General features: G+C 28.9%; 1 long non-coding RNA gene across 1 annotated transcript in view; it reads right to left on the bottom strand.

The window, feature by feature from the left end:
- Positions 1–20: 20 nt before the first annotated feature.
- Positions 21–13,150, bottom strand: part of LOC149511622 (uncharacterized) — a 53,470-nt gene continuing 40,340 nt past the window's right edge. The window contains exons 2-4 of the long non-coding RNA XR_016333756.1: positions 7,133–7,233; positions 248–384; positions 21–154 (exon numbers count right to left, since the gene is read on the bottom strand). This is a non-coding gene — a long non-coding RNA (uncharacterized LOC149511622). The remainder of the gene's footprint in view (positions 155–247; positions 385–7,132; positions 7,234–13,150) is intronic.

Here is a 13,150-nt window from a genome sequence, read left to right as displayed (position 1 = left end):
CCCAAGTGAGGGTACTTTTCATGGTGGTCTGAACACCAGAATTTGCTATAACATGATATGAGCGTTCTGTTGCACTGTTTGCAGAAGTTATAGAACCAACCATTCAAAACATCTATATCGTGTATCCGGGCTTCACATGTGCATCTTTTACTGTCTGCATTAGAGAGTGATATGAAATTTCTAAGAATCATGTGTTTTTAATAATCAAGATGCATGATGAAATAAAATTTGGTAAGTTAGAACATACCAGAGCTACCGCTGGATCGAGCTCTAGAAGTTGTTCAATTGTCATTCATTCTTTTTTTTTTCTTTTCCTTTTTTACGGGAAGTCGATCATCAATCTTCATCTCTAGTAAATTGACCACTGAATTTTCAGCTTCAAATCTGGAGAAAGGGAGAACAGACCAGGATTGTATTAGCAATGATAATTAATACAATTTATGGTTAAATTCAATATTTAAAAAAGGTTGGAGTACTTTTTAATTCAAAAACAAATTTAAAGAACTTGGCTAAGATTTTTAAATCAAGTACGTGATGGGTAAAGAAAATTGTACATGAATAAGACATTGTGTCGCGTCTAGAGCAACGTATACACTGGGAGGATTGTGCCTTGCTTGACGGGGTCCTATCTCTTAATTATTATTCATATAAAAAAAATAGTTGTGAAAATCTTAGCCAAGAGCTTGAAATGGCAAATTGACAAGTCAATAGTTTTTTGGTCCACTAAGCTTGAAATGAACTCTTTCCAAATTTTTACTGTCCTCTAGTGAGTTTATGAAAAATTAAAAAATGAAGGTTTCTTTATTCCTTGTTCTTTAAGTTCAATTTTTCTTAAATTCATTACATTTTTAATTTTATATTTAAGATTATTAAATCACTCTGTTTCAGTTTCAAAAGGACCCATCAATTCAATTATTCTTTTTGACTGAAATGATCTAATTGATTATCCTTTACTCTAATTTAAGTGGATTAACTCATTTCAAAGGATGAAAGTTACAAAAATCATGTCTTAAAAATTATGTTAATTAATTCATAATTCAAATTAATTGGCTCTCAGATCTTATGTAGTTGAAGATATCTTCAACAATTACTGTTATATCATGTAAGTCTGAAAACTCAATTGTTATATAAGAAAGATAAAATCGTTATTAATTTTTTTTATTAAATGCGATTGACCTACTAACAAAAATTGTGTTAGTGATGATTATTAATGCAATTTGTGGTTAAAATTAATATTTCAAAGCTCCTTTGGAGTACTTTTTAATTCAAAAACAATTTTAAAAAATTTGGTTAAAATTTTCAATAAGTATGCCACCAATCAAAAAGAGTTCTAGCTTGATGTATATGTCATGTTAAGTGCTCTAAGAGGAGTAGATAAAGTACTTCAATCTCATATCAGATACGAAAGGGGGGTTATTAGAGTATAAAAGGGTTTACACTATCTTTTTTTTGTGAGGTATCTTTTGTAAGTTAAAACCGTGAGATCAGAGAGGTATCATGAGGCCAGAGGAGCTAGAGCCAGACAATACTTTACATGAGTGTAAAACTGTGACTGTTAGACTGATCTAGGATGTTAGATAAGTGTATACCTAGATCCTAGAGATGTACGAGCTTGGAGGTTGACTCTCGGCCCATGACATATATACTGGGTTGGAATGTGCCATATTTGGCGGGGCCTTTACTCCTAAATATTCTTCATAAAACAAGAAAAAAAAATTGTTGTGGAAATCTTAGCCAAGAGCTTGACTAATCGGTTATTAAATTCTTACCAAATAATTGACTTCAATTGATCTTACTTTCATTTATCATCACAAAATGTTTCAGTGGTGTTATTTTTTATTGATTGATTTTTTTTCTTGTAATTTTATATTTAAATTAATCTCTTAACATAATATTAATTAATTTTAAATTGAACACTCAAGATAATTTAAAATTCAAATTTGTTAGGTTCTTCTTGCTTGTTAACTGTTATGATTTTATTTACGTGATAAATCACTTATGTTATGTTTGGATAAATATTAGTAAAAGAAAGAAAAGAAAAGTAAAGGAAGAGAAGGTTTTTTTAAAGGAAAGGAAATAATATATGTACCATTTATTTGGATAAATAAAATTAATAGAAGAAAGCAAAGCAAAGGAATGTTAACAACATTGTTTGGTTAAATAATGAAAAGGGAATGAAATGATTTATTACATTATTTTTTTCAATTATAACTTTTGATAATCTTTGTTTTTACTATAACATTTACAAGTTTGTGTTTATCGCATTTCATGTTTTCAATTTTTTTATTTATTCATAAAAATAGTCATCAATAAAATTTATGAAATTCACAAAAATAAGAAAAAAAATTGGAGACAATAAATTTATTGTTAAATGATATTTTGTATTTTAATTTAATTTTAGAGTTCAAAATCATACACTTTATAATTTAAAGAAATTAATAAGAATTAGAGTTCAAAATCATACACTTTATAATTTAAAGAAATTAATAAGAATATAATAGTCATTTTATATTTTAAAAATTTTATTCTTTTCCTTTCTCTTCCTTTTTTCTCAATTTGAGGTAATTAAAAAATGAAGAAAGTTGAAGGAAACCAAAAGGAGCTAAGTATACATTCCTTTTCTTTATTTTTATTTATGTCATATACAAAAAAGAAAAAAAATTCCTCATTTTCATTTGTTTTTTTTTTTTTCATTCTTTTCTTTTCTCTCCCTTTATCTCAATCCAAACGTAGGCTTAGTTTCGATTGTTAGTACAGGACCTGCACTTGGGAAAGGTATCTGTTCTAGAAATTGCAACCTAGATGCATTTGGATAAAATCTATGTTTGTAAATCTATTTATCATATTTTTGACATATTTTGTTCTTTCTAGTGAGAGATTTTGTCCATTTAAGTGGTAGGGAATTAAATATGGGGTGATGCCCTTTTTGCAAAAGAATCACTATTTCTTCAGTTTATTACTTCTCAATACTCAACATGAAAATTGGAGAAGCTTATTTTCAATCCTTTGGGCTATTCGGTTGGGAAATTGGAGACTTATTAATTTAATTCGTGTTAGATTGATCAAACAATGAATTATAATGAAAATGTAAGTTAATTTAATTACTTTATGTTGTAATATTTTTTAAAAAAATTATATTTAATAAATTAATTTTTAAATTATAATATTTATAATTTTTTTTATCTTTAAACTGCGACAATTTATAAAAAAAAAAATAAATTATAAAAAAATCGCTTGGTGCTCTCTCCAAAGTTGAGAGCTTCTAAACATTAATGATATTTATCTCGACCAACTCTCTAAAATTGACAAATCAATAGTTTTTTGGTCCACCTCGTTTGAAATGAGCCCTCTATGTCCAACGTTTTATTGTCCTCTAGCTAGTTTCAAAAAAAAAAAAAAATGATATATTTATTTCATGATTTTTAATGCCATAAACAATAAAAAATCATTAAAAATAATTTAAAATATAATGAAAGAATTAAAAGTATTTAGTGTTCAAAAACAGAAAAAAAATATTTTTAAGACTCTAAAAAACAGTTAACACTTTAAATCAACAAGCTAATGAAGCGCAATGTGATATGGGGTTGGAAAGTGGAACAGGGAAAGAGAGTATTTGAAATTGGGGTGACTCATTTCTAAGTTAGAAGAAAATTAATTCAATATTATTTAAATGTTTTGTAACTTTAAAATATATATTTTTTAGAAGAAATTCTTTTACATTTTTTGAGATCTTTAGATCAAAATAGTTAAAATTATTATTTTTATTAAAATTAATCATGAACTTAATTTTGATTTAAAAGTTCACAAAAATGTAAGACTTACACTAATTTAAATGGATCTCTACTCATTTTTTAAAATTGGCAAGAGTCAAAAAATTTTCTTAAACAAAAATTTAATAATCATTCCAATCTCTATTATTTTATGGTAATCAATTAACTCCTTAAACATTTACTTTCATCAATTGAATCCTTATTAAATAAAAATTAGTTAGTCTCAACACCCATTTTTGACCAATCACGGATTTAATTTGAGTGAAAATAAATGTTTAAAAATTCAATTAAATGAAAATAGATATTTAAATATTTAAATGATCAAAAATAAACAATTTAAAATTTAATTGATTACAATAAAATATTAAAAACTTAAATGATTATTAAATTTTTGCTCGAATACTTTTTTTAATCATTTCTCCTTTACAATTTATTTTATTTTATTGTGCTATTGTGTTTTTGTTTTAATAATATGAAAAAATAAAAGAAATAATAATGTAAGAAAATCATTGTATTTCTTCATTCAAATGCTGTAAGTAACAAGAAAATATCTTTAAAATACATAGAAAGTAGTCTCCATCAATTTAAATTCGTGTTGACTCTTGCTGGGCTCTTATTGAATGGCATTTCTCACTTAAATAGGTCACAATATTTTTATTTTATTATTAATTAACAAAGGATGAAATCACCTTTTAAACCTTAAAGTGATATGATTCTTGAGGACAGATAAATGTTCCATTCGTCTTCCGAATAATTTCTATTTTGTTTCTGAAAAATGTAATCTACTATTAAAAATTTTGCATACTTCATTTTTTAAATAAAATCGTTGCCAAATGTCTAATAAACTACTAAAATAATGTCCATTCAAAATCAATAGATAACGTTTGTTAATAACAGCTGTCATCTATATTTAAATAAATAATTATTGTTATTAACAAACTCGTCTATTATAGAATTTTGTATTAAGAAATTCAGTATTTTGCATACTTAATTGATTGAATTAACAAGATACACAAATATATAAATTAATTTAATTAAATTGCTTGTAAGTTAAATAAATAAATAAGTATATTAATAAAATGTTAAATAAATAAGTTATGCATATGTTAAACAAATATATTATGAAAATATTAAATAAATTATTTTATGAATGTCACATATTATTTATGTATCGTCAAAGGTAATATTAAGTCAAAATCAAATAAATATTATTTATTAATGTCACATGTTACTTATTTATACTATATAAATGATGACATTTTTATTTTTTTATGAACGACGTCTATATAGAAATAGACAATGATTAGATTATAACGGCCGTTATCTATATTTAAAAAGTAGTCAAAAGCATTATCAGACTAAGATCAGATGAATGTTATTTATAAATATCATGTGTACGTTATTTATATATACTATATAGATGATAATTGTTTTTATAAACGTTGCCTATATAAAAATAGACAGACAATTAAATAATAACAATTATCATCTATATTTTAAAATATAATCAATGAAAATATCAAATCAAAACCAAATGAATGTTATTTATAAATATCACATGTTATTTATTTATGTTACATAGAAGATAGCTATTTTTATAAACTTCATCTATATACAAATGGACGACGGTTTGATTGTAACAATTGTCATCTATATTCAAAAGTAGTCTCTAGCATTTGGCACTTAATTAGGCTACAACATTTTTTTATTTTAATATTAATAAAAGACAAAATTATATTTTAAACCTTACAAATATTTTATAAAAAAATTGTTTAAGGTTAGAAAAACGTAAAATAGAATGTTCTAAAGTCTCTACAAAGCTTTAGCTCCACAAACTTCAAAATTAAAAAAAAAAAAAAAAAACTTAAGAAAGGAAAGGAGAATTATGTGAATGAAGAGAAGTGGCTCTACAAACCCTACTGATGGCTTTCTTCGTTCTCTTTCTCTATTATGAAGTTTCTGAAGCCTAAAGCTTTTGCTGGCTTTTTTTTGTTGGTTGACTACTCCGACGGTGAGCCAGTACGACAATGGCTAGAAATGAGACAGAAAGAATGGAGAAGAGATTAACGAAGAAGATGAAAGGAAAAAAGGAAAATAGAAAAAGAGCCAAAAAAATAAAGAGGAAAAAGAATAGTAGCAGCATCCGAATGTAACCTCACATGAAGGGATGATTTAAAGAGATTTGGCTTGAGGGCTTAGGGTGGTTCTACTGAGGGACTAATCATTAACCTTTTCAGCAAAGCACATATAAACAAACCCTTATCCTTGGTACCATGTTGTTGCTCCAAATTCACAATTTTCTCTTGTTGGTTAGTTTTATTGACATTCCCCCTTCTGATTGGAGGATGCAACCTTCAATGACACTATAAATACCTCATCCTTTTCTCCAGTCAGGGGGTTCTAGGATTAATTCAGTCAGTCACATTGTCCACTCCTCTCTTGCTTCTCTACAAGGTAGTAATCAGAGACCAACAATGAAACAAGCACAGCATACACATTTAACTAAAACAAGCTTATTGACATTTCTTCTACATGTATAGCACAATAAAATGGTGAGAAATTCTAGAAATAACAAGATAGATTAACATAAATTGTGTAAACATACTTAAGAAAGCTAAACACTAGAATTAAATATCAAAATGGATTAGATAGATTATTATGTCTGTGCTATTCTAACGAGAGTATGAAGATGAGGTGAGAAACATAAGATTTTAATTAAAGGTGGACAACTTGGTTAGGCTGGAATAAAAAACGAGGACAAGAAAGCAAAACTGTTATTAAAAAAAGTATAAGAATGCAATGAGTACATATGGCATGTAGAAGAGCAGTAAAATTATAGGTAAAATAGGGAATAAATTAGTTGACATATATACATACACGCACATAAACACGCCATTCAGTATTGTATTTGTCTTACAAATGGGGAATAAATTAGTTGATACATATACATACACACACAAATCCACTCCATTCAAAATTGCATTTGTCTCACAAATGAAACAATAGAAAGTAAAAAAATAAGATAGAATGAAAAATCAGATCTAATAACAGGAATATTTACTACATTGAGCAGGATAAAGACCCAAATAGCATTATCCACGAAAATAATTATGGGGAAAAAACAGGAATTCAGGGATTATTGTGCAGAGAATGGCTTGGTGAAGTTCAAAGACTGTATGTACAGAAGGTCATTGGAGAAAAGGAAGAGTGATGCACATGAGAACCAAGGCATCTGATAGCATACTGACTGAACATACTGACAATAGCTTTAGCTCCTGTGCTCTAAATGAATGTGAAAAAACAACCAAAAATGAAAATTTTAAATTTGTATTTGGATGATAAGCTTCAATCTTAATTCTTACACGTTCAAGCCGCTCAAGGAGCAAAGTTTTAAACTGTCGAAAATCCCTTCCTGTTGAATTACGGTCCATGTTATGCGCTATTTCAAAAGCATGAAAGCGACCTGCCCCAGAAAGCCACATAATAGTGTTGGATGCGTTGTGTAGATTTTCAATCCAAACTTGAATTTCGCTGAATCCCAGCAGCATTGTAATTTGCCAAAAAATATTTTCTTTAATTGATTTATATAGTTGTTTTTAAAAGAGTAAATTAAAAAAAAATGCAGCATTTACAGCCTAACATGAGTACATGACAAACCATACAAGAACTTCAAGGCTAGAATATGAATTTTTCAATATCACAATGGTGTGTTAGCTTCAAATTAGTCTCCTTTATTAGGTAAAAGTGCAAAAGGTAGTAAAATGAGGGAAAAGAAGAAATAAAGTTAAATTTTTAGAACATCAAATTTAACAAGCCAGCAAGAGGAAAAACAACAACCTGCATTACAGAGCTCAATTAATAGCCCTTTGTTGATGAATTAATAGCTCAATTTTTTTTTATATATTTGGATGAATTAATAAAAATATTTTTTTGATGTTTATCTATTTTTTAAAAAATTATTTTTTAAAAATAATATTAATATAACTGTCATAACGATCTTTTTCGTCCTGTGGAGACTCGATCGCTGGATTTGGTGAAAATTTTCAGAGTCACCACCAATCTTTTTTTATAGGGTGTGATTGGTCACCCAAAATATCATATTTTAGTGAAAATCTTAAAATTAATTAAGAATTACTAAAAAGAAAAAGGTTTAGGTCTGCGAAATCAGGTTTAAGTCCGGGAGTACGGTTACGAGTGAGGAAGGTATTAACACCCTCACGTCGCCTGTTCGAAAAATGGTACCAATTAAACATGTGTAATCCTTTAATTTTGATAATATGATTTTTTTAATTTAAATTTAATTTCCTGAAATTTATTTTAAAATATTTTTTTTTGAAAAATTAGTATTATTATTATTTATATATATAAATTCTCCAACACTTTGGCATAATTTATAGAGGAAATGTTTGGAAAATATTTCAAGAAAATTGACCATTCATAAAATTCTTGAAATCTCGTCATAATATATTTTATTTATTTATTTTTCTTTTTTAAAAAATTAGAAACATCTCAACTCTTTGGTGAATTTTCAAAATTTATTAAACAAATTTTACGATTATTCTCTTCGATGAAATCGTAAAAAAATTTGAGCAAGTTTTAGAATCATCTCAACTTTTTGATCAGATCTTAAATAAAATCATTTTTTTAATTAAAGGAATTGATTTTTTTATTATGATTATTTTTTTAAAAAAACTCTTTATTATTTATTAGTTATTTTTATTAAAAAATTTTTTAAATTATCCCGACTCACCGAAGAAATCTAAATATTTATATTTTTACTTATGTCAAAGAAAATTGAACTCTTTCAATTTTCTATATATATATTTTTTAAAATGTTCAAAATATCAATTATTATTATTTTTTCATTTTTTATTTTTTATTTTATAAGATTTATTTTAAATAAAAAAATTATCACAAATTTTTACTATATATTTATTATATATTTTTTATTAATTATTAATATAAAACAACAAAAATTTATTTTGGTAAATTTAATCATTTTAACATGTATAAATATTAAGAATAATAATTAAAATAAAAAAATAATATATAAAAAAATCTAAAAAATATTTTTTTTTTTACTTGAACCAACGAGCGGTTCAGTCCGGTGGTTCGATCACGTTCAACGGTTCGATTCAGCAGTTTGGTTTCGGTTCAACCAGACCAGTCAAAAGCTGATGGAAAAGCGGGTCGTGGGTCGGGTGCATGAACTCTGGGTCGAATCGCTGGTTGACGAACGGATCCTCAAGGCTCAAAATGACGTCGTTTTGACCTTTTAATAAAATAGCATCATTTTGGTTCTGGCACTTTTATAAATGTCAAAAAATTTTCTTTTCTCATTTTCTCCCCCTTTTGCCGGAAAAAAAATCCTCATTTTTTTTAGGCTAATATGGGGCTGGTGGCCATCCATCATGACGATTGTCGTGGTCCTTGCTAGCAACGAGCTTCGACCGCCGTCGCCAATGTTGAAAAATTCCAAAATCTCCTAAAATGCTCCCTTCGATCCCCTGAATGCAGATCCAACCTCCTTTCCACTGAAAAGAAGCCCAAGCAACTTAGATCTGCTTTTGAGGTTTCGGTTAAACTCTCTTTTTTTTTACTTCCTTTTTTTTTTTAAACTGATTTTTTTTGCAGAGGCTTTTAGCGCTGGGTTCCTCCCTACGGGGATGACTATATTTTTTGTGTTTATTTTTTTTGGTAGTGTTTTTTTTTTTTGTTTTTAGAGCATCCCTCTCTCCCCCTTTTTGTTAGGTTTGGCCAGGGGCTCTATTTATAGAGCTTTGACCATGCCCTGTGCCTGAGTAGGTGGCATAGGGCTCGACATAGGGTGCGAGCATGAGCTCCGCACCCCTTTAATTTCTTCTTGTCTTATTGGGTAGTAGGGCACACTAATTAGGATAGCTAGGGTAAAATTTACAGGGTATGAGAGAGGGATGGGTATGGTGGATAGGGCATGGTGGCAGTGGTGCCGGGGAAGGCACCACTGCCATCCCTCTTTTTTTATTTTATTTGTTTTGTTTTTTTTTTGTATTTTGTATTTTTTTGATATTTTGTATTTTGGTATTTTTGTTTAATTTAAAATAATAATAATAAAAGACAAGTTGTTCTTTTAAATAAAATGGGCTTCAGGCCCAATCAAAATCAGATTTTGGGCTTAGTGGAATTGAAATCAGGCCTAAAGCCCAATTGAATTAATATCAGGTCTTGACCCAATAGCCCAAGAATTAAAATTTGGACAAATTTGGTGTCTACAGCTGCCTCTCTTTGCACATTGCTGGGAATCAGGAATAGGGAAGACAGTAATTTTGTCTGAAATCCAAAAGGATATATTTTTTTTATTTTTTTTTAACATGAACTACTTAGAAAGTTTTTCTCATCAAATCGAGAATGCTCCTCTCACTTAAAGCTCGATAACTTTTGAAATTTTAAAATTTGAAAAAAGCAGAGGCTCAACAACTTTAAAATTTTATCTTAAAAACAAGCTTCTTTCAGTAGAGGCTCAACAACTTTAAAGATCTATTTGAAAAAAACTCATCTTAGCAAAAGCTCGACAACTTTAAAAATCCATTTGGAAAAAGCTCCTCTCAGTAGAGGCTCAATAACTTTAAATTCAAGAGCTCCTTTAACCAAAGGCAACAAACTTTAAATGTTGAAAAGCTCCTCTAACCAGAGGCAACAAACTTTAAATCCAAAAACTCCTTTAACCAAAGGCAATAAACTTTAAATGCAAAAAGCTGAGAGGCAAAGGTATCTGAAAGATTTATCTAAATAGAGGGTTCATATCTTTCTTGCTTTTGACTTTTTTTTTGTTAGTCTTAGATTGTCCTAGACCCATACATCTGTCATATCACATGAATGCTTGAATGACATTTACATGTTTTTGCAATGCCATGCAAAAAATGATGATCATGATGCAAATGCACTTATTATGCAAATGAAAAAACCATCTTTTTTTTTCATTGTCATTTTCTTTTAACCTTCAAAATTTCTCAAGTTTTGTTTTTTTTTTCTTCTCTTGAATCCCATGCATTCCCACAGCTGATTAAGTTTCGATGAAAAATATTTCTCTTCATATCCCATATTCCATGTCAACCACTTTATGACCTATAGGCCACTTTTCTCATTAACCTTTGTTCCTTGCTATTTCTCTCATCATTTTAAATCTCTTTCAAAGTAATGTGTGTGTCTTTTATGGTCATTGTTATTCCTTCATCATCTTTTGAATTTCAAACAATTACAACACATTACACATTTCTCTTTTTTTTTTTTTAATGAGAGGGACAAAAGGAATGATAAACAAAATGGTATTTTATTTTGGTAAAAAGGAGAAGTGCTTCATGCATTATCAAAAGGATAGAACAAGGACTACAAGTAATCATATAACAAATATTTATATCATCATGAACTAATTCATCATGGATTCTTTTTTGAAGACTCCTAATTGGTGCCTTTGATTTTTTCAAAAATGCAGTAAACCAAGCAAACCCAAAACCAATGAGATCTTTTGGCATATATTGAGAATTGAGCCACTCCATTCACTATCCCTTTTATTTTTTATCTAAGCTGCCCTTTCAGGTTTTTAACTTAGATATCTTTTCAACTTATTTTGCTTTTTTTTTTAAGCATAATACTTTTTTATTGCATCAACATTGACTGGATTTGGCAAATCATCTCCATCCATTCTTGCCAAAATCAGTGCCCCACCAGAAAAGGTTTTTTTCACAACATATGATCCTTCCTAATTAAAAATATTTTTTTCTTGAGGATCTTGTTGGTTAGGAAGAATTTTCTTCAAAACTAATTTTCCCTCTCGAAATTGTCGTGGGTGAACTTTCTTATCATGAGCTCACATTATTCTTCTTTGATACAATTGGCCATGGTAAAGTGCAGCTAATCTCTTTTCCTCAATGAGATTCAATTGTTCATATCGAGCACGAACCCATTTAGCTTCTTCTAACTCAACTTTCATAAGAATGCACAATGAAGGAATTTCAACTTCAATAGGCAACACTGCCTCCATTCCATATACCAATGAAAATGGTGTAGCTCCTGTAGATGTACAAATCAAAGTTTGATAAGCATGTAATGCAAATGATAGCTTTTCATGCCAATCTCTATACACATCTGTCATCTTTTTAACAATTCTTTTTATGTTTTTATTGGCTACTTCAACTATCCCATTCATCTTTGGATGATATGGCACGGATTTATGGTGTTTGATTTTAAACTAAGCATAGACCTCAATCATCATTTTATTATTCAAATTAAGAGCATTATTTAAAATGATCCTTTCTGGAAGGCCATATTGACATATTATCTCTTTCTTGATAAATTTGCAAACCACCATTCTTGTCACATTAACATACGAAGCTGCCTCTATCCATTTTATGAAGTAATCAATCACCACTAAAATGAATCGATGTCCATTTGAGGATTTTGGTGTAATGGGCCCTATCACATCCATTCCCCATATAGAGAAAGGTCAAGGTGTTGACATAACATGCAAAGATGTTGGAGGAACTTGAATTTTGTTTGCATAAATTTGACATTTGTGGCATTTTCTAGCATAGTCAATGCAATCTTTTTCCATTGACAACCAATAGTATCTTACTCTCATTATTTGTTTAGTTATCATGTGACCATTTGCATGAGTTCCACAAACACCTCCATGAATTTCTTCTAGCAACTTTTTGGCTTCAGCAGCATTTACACATCTCAATAGTATTTGGTCTTGACTTCTCTTATATAAAATTTCTCCCTCTAAAGAGAAACCCATTACCAATCTTCTCAAAGTTCTCTTATCATTCTCTGATATATGCTCTGGGTACTATTGATACTTAACATATTGTAATATATCAAAATACCATGGTTTTCCATCAACTCCTTCTTCAACATTTGAGCAGTGAGCTGATTTCTCTTGCAAGCTTAATTTGATGGTTTGGATTTCAACATTTTCATTTAATTTGAACAATGCTGCCAATGTGGCCAAAGCATCAGCCATCTGATTCTCTTCTCGGGGTAAATGATAAAACCAAATACTTTTAAATTTTGTGATCAATTTTGATATATACTTTTGGTATAAAATCATCTTTGGGTCTCTGGTTTCCCATTTTCCTTGTAATTGGTATATGACCAAGGTAGAGTCTCTATAAACTTTCAATACATGGGCTTTCCTTTCAAGAGCTGTTTGGAGACCCAGAACACATGCTTCATATTCTGCCACATTATTAGTGCAATCAAAATTTAGTTTTGCAAGAATTGAGCTGTAATCCCCTTTTGGAGATATCAAAACTACTCATATACCGTGCCCCAAAGCATTTGATGCACCATCAAAATACATCTTTCATATGTCTTCATTATGCTCTTCTTTATCTATGTGT

This window comes from Durio zibethinus, chromosome 25 (assembly GCF_047325235.1).
Source record: "Durio zibethinus cultivar Kanyao isolate XHJ-2024 chromosome 25, ASM4732523v1, whole genome shotgun sequence".
NCBI lineage: Eukaryota > Viridiplantae > Streptophyta > Magnoliopsida > Malvales > Malvaceae > Durio > Durio zibethinus.
This window is presented reverse-complemented; position numbering and strand designations above follow the sequence as displayed.